Source organism: Oncorhynchus tshawytscha, linkage group LG11, assembly GCF_018296145.1.
Source record: "Oncorhynchus tshawytscha isolate Ot180627B linkage group LG11, Otsh_v2.0, whole genome shotgun sequence".
Classification (NCBI taxonomy): domain Eukaryota; kingdom Metazoa; phylum Chordata; class Actinopteri; order Salmoniformes; family Salmonidae; genus Oncorhynchus; species Oncorhynchus tshawytscha.
The window spans coordinates 32,139,568-32,146,272 of record NC_056439.1 but is presented as its reverse complement, the minus strand read 5'-3'; the positions used below and the strand labels follow the sequence as shown (position 1 = coordinate 32,146,272).

The following is a 6,705-nucleotide window of genomic DNA, read 5'->3' as shown; positions in this document are numbered from 1 at the left end:
TCAGAACCATCCAGAGTAGTGATGCTGGACGGGCAGGCAGGTGCGGGCAGCAATCGGTTGAATATCATGCATTTAGTTTTACTTGCATTTAAGAGCGGTTGGAGGCCATACAACAAGGAGAGTTGTATGGCATTGAAGCTTGTCTGGAGGTTAGTTAACACAGTGTACAAAGAAGGGCCATAAGTATACAGAATGGTGTCGTCTGCGTAGAGGTGGATCAGAGAATCACCAGCTGCAAGAGCGACATCATTGATGTATATAGATAAAAGTGCCGGCCCGAGAATTGAACCCTGTGGCATCCCCATAGAGACTGCCAGAGGTACAGACAACGGGCCCTCCGATTTGACACTGAACTCTGTCTGAGAAGTAGTTGGTGAACCAAGCGAGGCAGTCATTTGAGAAACCAAGGCTGTTGAGTCTGCCGATAAGAATGTGGTGATTGACAGAGTCGAAAGCCTTGGCCAGGTTGATGAAGACAGCTGCACAGTATTGTCTTTTATCGATGGCAGTTATGATATTGTTTAGGACCTTGAGCGTGGCTGAGGTGCACCCATGACCAGCTCGGAAACCAGATTGCATAGCAGAGAAGGTACGGTGGGATTCAAAATGATCGGTGATCTGTTTGTTAACTAGGCTTTCGAAGACCTTAGAAAGGCAGGGTAGGATAGATATAGGTCTGTAACCATTTGGGTCTAGAGTGTCTCCCCCTTTGAAGAGGGGGATGACCACGGCAGCTGCAACAATAGTGGTGGATAATTTTAGAAAGAGAGGGTCCAGATTGTCTAGCCCAGCTGGTTTGTAGGGGTCCAGATTTTGCAACTGTTTCAGAACATCATCTATCTGGATTTGGGTGAAGGAGAAATGGAGGAGGTTTGGGCAAGTTGCTGTGGGGGGGTGCAGGGCTGTTGACCAGGGTAGGGGTAGCCAGGAAGAAAGCATGGCCAGCCGTAGTAAAATGCTTATTGAAATTCTCAATTATCGTGGATTTATCGGTGGTGACAGTGTTTCCTGGCCTCAGTGCAGTGGACAGCTGAGAGGAGGTGCTCTTATTCTCCATGGACTTTACAGTGTCCCAGAACCTTTTGGAGTTTGTGCTACAGGATGCAAATTTCTGTTTGAAAAAGCTAGCCTTTGCTTTCATAACTGCCTGCGTATATAACTTCCCTGAAAAGTTGCATAATCGCATCAAATAAGGTTTTTCTCAGAATAAGGTTTTTCTCAGTACTCTCTCATTTGCGTCTGTGTGGACTGAGTAGGGCCTCTGGGCCTTGGGCTGGCAATTGATTTATGATGGCTTGATGATTAAAAACCTACAGCCTGCATTTCATAGAATGAGTTGGTGTTTGGGTACTATGAGGTACCAGGGTGAAGATGGCTCTGGTATGGATAGCTGATAAGAAGAACCTTGTCTTAGGGGCAAAACCTTGGTTTCTATACAAATGGAATAGTCTTCACAGCAAATGCTATCTGGCTGGGGGATATTACTTTCTCACATACAAATGCTATCTGGCTGGGGGATATTACTTTCTCACATACAAAACCTCACCTTGACCCATTCCACACATCTGTTGTTTTTCATGAAAATTCAGGAGGAACTTTGCTATAAAGAGCTGCAACCAAAATCTGCTCGTGGGTACTCAGCGATCACCTCCGGGTGATTGTTTACCAGCTCCATTATTGCAATAATTAATAATAAAGTTTGATTGTTTTGAAGAAATAACACAGTCTCTCTCACTTGGTTAGAATTTCCACGACAGTGGCTATAGTCATTTAGTTCAGGTAACTGCTTTCTTGGGTACAGGAACAATGGTGGACATCTTGAAGCAAGTGGGGACAGCAGACTGGTACAGGGAGAGATTGAATATGTCCGTAAACACTCCAGCCAGCTGGTCAGCGTATGCTCTTAGGATGCGGTTTGCGAGGGTTGCGAGAGGGTTACTCACGTCGGCCATGGAGAAAGAGAGCCCACAGTCCTTGGGAGCGGGACGCGTTGTTGGCACTGTGTTATCTTCAAAGCGGGCGAAGAAGGTGTTTAGCTTGTCCGGGAGCAAGATGTTGGTGTCCACGACTTGGCTGGTTTTCTCTTTGTAATCCCTGAATGTCTGTAGACCCTGTCACACACGTCTTGTGTCTGAGCCGTTGAATGCGACTCCACTTTGTCTCTGTACTGACGTTTTGCCTGTTTGATTGACTTACAGAGGGAATAACTACAATGTTTGTATTGAACCATATTCCCAGTCACCTTGCCATGGTTAAATGCTGTGGTTTACGCTTTCAGTTTTGCGCAAATGCTGCCATCTAGCCACAGTTTCTGGTTTGGGTAGGTTTTAATAGTCACAGTGGGAACAACATCCCCTATACACTTCCTGATGAACTCAGTTACCATGTCCGTGTATACATCAATATTATTCTCAGAGGCAACCCGGAACATATCCCAGTCCGTGTGATCAAAACAATCAAAAGTACGGATTATGGTTGGTCAGACCAGGGTTGAATAGACCTTAGCACGGGTACTTCCTGTTTGAGCAAAATGGAGTTGTGGTCTGATTTGCCGAAGAGAGGACGGGGGGGGGGCCTTGTATCCCGGAAGGGGGAGTAACAGTGGTCGAGCTTTTTCCATCGTGAGTACTACAGTCAATGTGTTGGTAGAGCTTCTGTATCGTTTTCCTCAAATTTGCTTTGTTAAAATCCCCAGCTACAATAAATGAGGCCTCAGGATATGTGGTTTCCAGTTTGCACAAAGTTCAGTGTAATTTCTTGAGAGCCATCGTGATATCGGCTTGGGGAAAAATATACACGGTTGTGACTATAACTGAAGAGATTTGTCTTGGGAGGTAATACGGTCGGCATTTCATTGTAAGGTATTCTAGGTCGGGGGGAACAAAAGGACTTGAGTTTCTGTACGTTATCACAATCATACCATGAGTAGTTAGTAATGAAACATACACCACTGCCTTTCTTTTTCCCAGAAAGTTATTTATTCCTGTCTGCGCAATGTATTGAGAACCCAGCTGGCTGTATGGACGGGGACAGTATATCTGGAGAGAGCCATGATTTTTACATCATTTTACATCATTATGACATAACATTGAAGGTTATGCAATGTAACAGCAATATTTAGACTTAGTGTTGCCACGATTCAATAAAACACGTAACGGTTCCGTATTTCACTGAAAGAAATGTTTTGTTTAAGAAATTATCATTTCTGGTGGTAGGCAGCACCAGGCTCGTAAGCATTCATTCAAACAGCACTTTACTGCATTTGCCAGCAGCTCTTAGAAATGATTGAGGCACAGCGCTGTTTATAACTTCAAGCCTATCAACTCCAGAGATTAGGCTGGCAATACTAAAATGCCTATAAGAACATCCAATGATAAAAGTTATATGAAATACAAATGGTATAGAGAGAAATAGTCGACGTGTCATAATTCCTATAATAACTTGTGGCTGAACTTGAAAGGGGTACCTTCGTTATTTTACCGTTCATGTCTTCCATAGGGGATGTCTTGATCTACTTCAAATAAGGTGTGTGTTTCGTGCAGGCTTAGACCGCCTCGGCGTTATGATACTTGTGTAAATCTCGCTAGGATAAGGTAACGTTTGTCAACATATTTTCATAAATCTGTATCTGACCAAAACGTTCAATTTTGGTCTCATCTGACCAGAGCACCTTCTTCCAATCATAATTTAAATGATGTTTTGCAAACTCGATGTGCTTGCGTCTGTGTCTTGGGGTCAGAAAGGGCTTTCTTCTGGCAACCCTTCCAAAGAGCCTGTGGTTGTGGAGGTGGCGTCTGATGGTGCTTTTTTAAACCTGGTGACCCCAAAACGCTACTAAGGCCTGCAATTCTTTAACAATGATTCTTGGGGATTTTGTTGCTTCTCTCACGATCCTCCTCCCTATCCTGGGGGGCAAAATGCATTTGCGTCCTCTACCTGTGAGGTTTTCGACTGTTCCATATCTTTTGAATTTTTTTATAATTGCCCTGACAGTGCTCAGTGGTATATTCAATCGTTTGTGGATCTTCTTGTAGCCATTACCAGATTTATAAAGGTCTACAACCATCTGGCCCTTTTGAACTGCCAGGTCTTTTCTTTTCTTCATGGTGTTGGAGGACAAAGGGATATTGCATGCGTGTTACCTCATTTTTATACTCTAGTACCAGTGAAAAGGGAAGTGATGTAAAGGCTCAATATAGTTCCTTAAACACTTAGATGAACTTAAATAAGTGGAATTTAATTCCTTGTTTAATTTTGGTAGATGTTATTTACAATAACATTTAAGGGTGCCAATAATTGTGAAACCTTGATTTGGAGGACATTGATTTTTAATTAAATCAATAAATTATTTTGGTGGGTTCCATTGAAACATTAATAAAGTACAGTATTTTTCACATGTTGATATTTTGAGTTTGTCTCTCTAATTATATTGTTTATATTTTTTAAGTATTGTTTGTGCATTGCCAGTCAGGGGTGCCAGTAATTTTGGATCCCACTTTATTTGCTTATATTTAGCCTATATTGATCAGAGTTACCTTGTCCTATGAATATCTACACAGTTATCAAATTGGCAAGGTGGTGTAAGCCTACATGAAACACAGACCTTATTTGAAGTGAATCTAAAAATATCCTATGGAATAAATGAATGAAGGAACCGCTTTTCAGATTTTGCTATAAGGTGTCATGGGAATTATGACTCACACTTTGGTAGTCAATTCTTACCATGCCCAGTATTAAAATAGGATTTCCTGCATATAGAAATGACAGTTTTTGTTTTGAACATTCATCACAGGTAACTTAAACTCTAGTTTTATTATTCAAACAGTTGAGAATATGTGTGTCTCCTAAGCAGACTCTTCAGTATCCTTGTCACTTCAGAGTGCTGTGCGTTGGTGGGTGTACGATTATATACATTTTACAAATGGCAGAGAAAAGCACCAGTGTGGGACTATTACATTGAATTGGCACCAGGGAAAGCAAGGTGTCTTATTTGTGATAAAGATGTAAGCATGGGGTCAGCAACCTGTGGATTCACCTTAAGAACACCTATCCAAAAGCCCATAAGGAAGCAATGATGAAAAAAGCTAAATGCAAATTCTTTGCCAGGAAAAAGTGATACAGACACGTCACAGACATCGCAGGCTACAATCTTAGAACTTTTTAATAAACAAGCAAAATGGCAGGACAAAGACCTAAGAAGATGGATAAAGCAATTATTAAGATGATAGCCCCTGACAAGCAGTCATTCACAGTGGTGTCTAACGTTGGTTTTCAGAGGCTGATTACTCTTGCTGAACCCCGGTACAGGATCAAAGATGAAACATTATACCGCATAGAAATGCTAGGTAAAACACATGAAAGAGCTGTGATGAAAGTGAAGAATCTTTTGGCACCATTGAATGCTCCACACATGGCATTGACAACTGACTGCTGGTCCGGCACTACAGAGTCCCTGATGAGCCTTACTGGACATTTAATTGACAATGTCTGGACAAGAAAGCAGGTTGTGCTGAATGTCAAGACTATGACTGGATCACACACAGGAAACTATATCAGAGAGATGTTTTTAACCATGTTGGAATACTGGGAGATCCACACAGCATGTGTAGTGCTGGGCCTCTGGGACAGTGGGGCAAACATGGTGAAAGTTATGAGACTGGCAGAGCTTCCAGACTTCAGCTACAGTGCACACACCCTACAGCTTGTAATCAATGATGGACTATCCAGTCAGAGAGCTGTGCTAGACATTATTGCCATGTTGAAGAGCTGTGCAACTCACTTTGACCACTCTGTACTGGCCAAACAAAGGCCGAGGGCCATTCAGGAAGAGCTTGGCCTTCCCAAACACAGCATCATCCAAACAGTTCAAACTCGCTGGAACTCAACACTACACATGTTGCAGAGGATGTTTGAATAGAGGCGTGCACTGAATGTGTATGCAGGTGAATATGGACACATCAGCAGTTTGTCTGCTGCACAGTGGGACATTGTCTCTAACCTAATTGAGACTCTGGCACCTATGGAGGAGGTAACACTGGAGATGAGCCACTCCAACTCTACAGCAGCATGCATCATCCCCAGTGTGTCGGTGCTGAAGCTGATGCTGCAGCAGGAGGGTTCTTCTACTCAAGGCATTAAAACTTTACGGAAGACCATGTTGGACAGTCTGACAAGGCGGTTCCCCAAGGCCGAGGAGACAAAGTGCCTAATGCTGGCAACTGTCCTGGATCCACGTTACAAGAGATATGCCTTCACCTCAGGGACAGCACTAGGATAAAGCAAAAGAGTGGCTGAAGGAGGAATCTGACCTAACCAAATCCCAGAGCCACAGCAGAAAGGACTAGTGTAGAGGAGGACTCAGATCCAGGTGCAAAGAGTCCAGATAGATCAGCCACCCAGTCTGGTGGAAAGCCTCTACGCTAGAATCCTTGGAAGCCAAGAGGGCAGGGCTGAAGACCAGGTAGATCAGCCACCCAGTCTGGTGGACAGCCTCTACGCTAGAATCCTTGGAAGCCAAGAGGGCAGGGCTGAAGTCCAGTGTAGTTTTGAAATTGAGCTGGAGTGTTACCTCACAGAGCCTGTCATTGACAGAAAGAGCAGCTTGCCTTTGGAGCGGTAGAAGCAGAATGGGGACAGTCTTCAATCACTTGCTCCACTGGCAAAGAAGTTTCTCTGTCCCCCATCTTCTTCGGTCCCTAGCGAGAG

The 6,705-nt window shown here is 43.5% G+C and overlaps 1 pseudogene; it reads left to right on the top strand.

Annotated features, from left to right (window-relative positions):
- Positions 1 to 5,127: 5,127 nt before the first annotated feature.
- On the top strand, positions 5,128 to 6,344 carry LOC112233120 (annotated as a pseudogene).
- Positions 6,345 to 6,705: the final 361 nt, after the last annotated feature.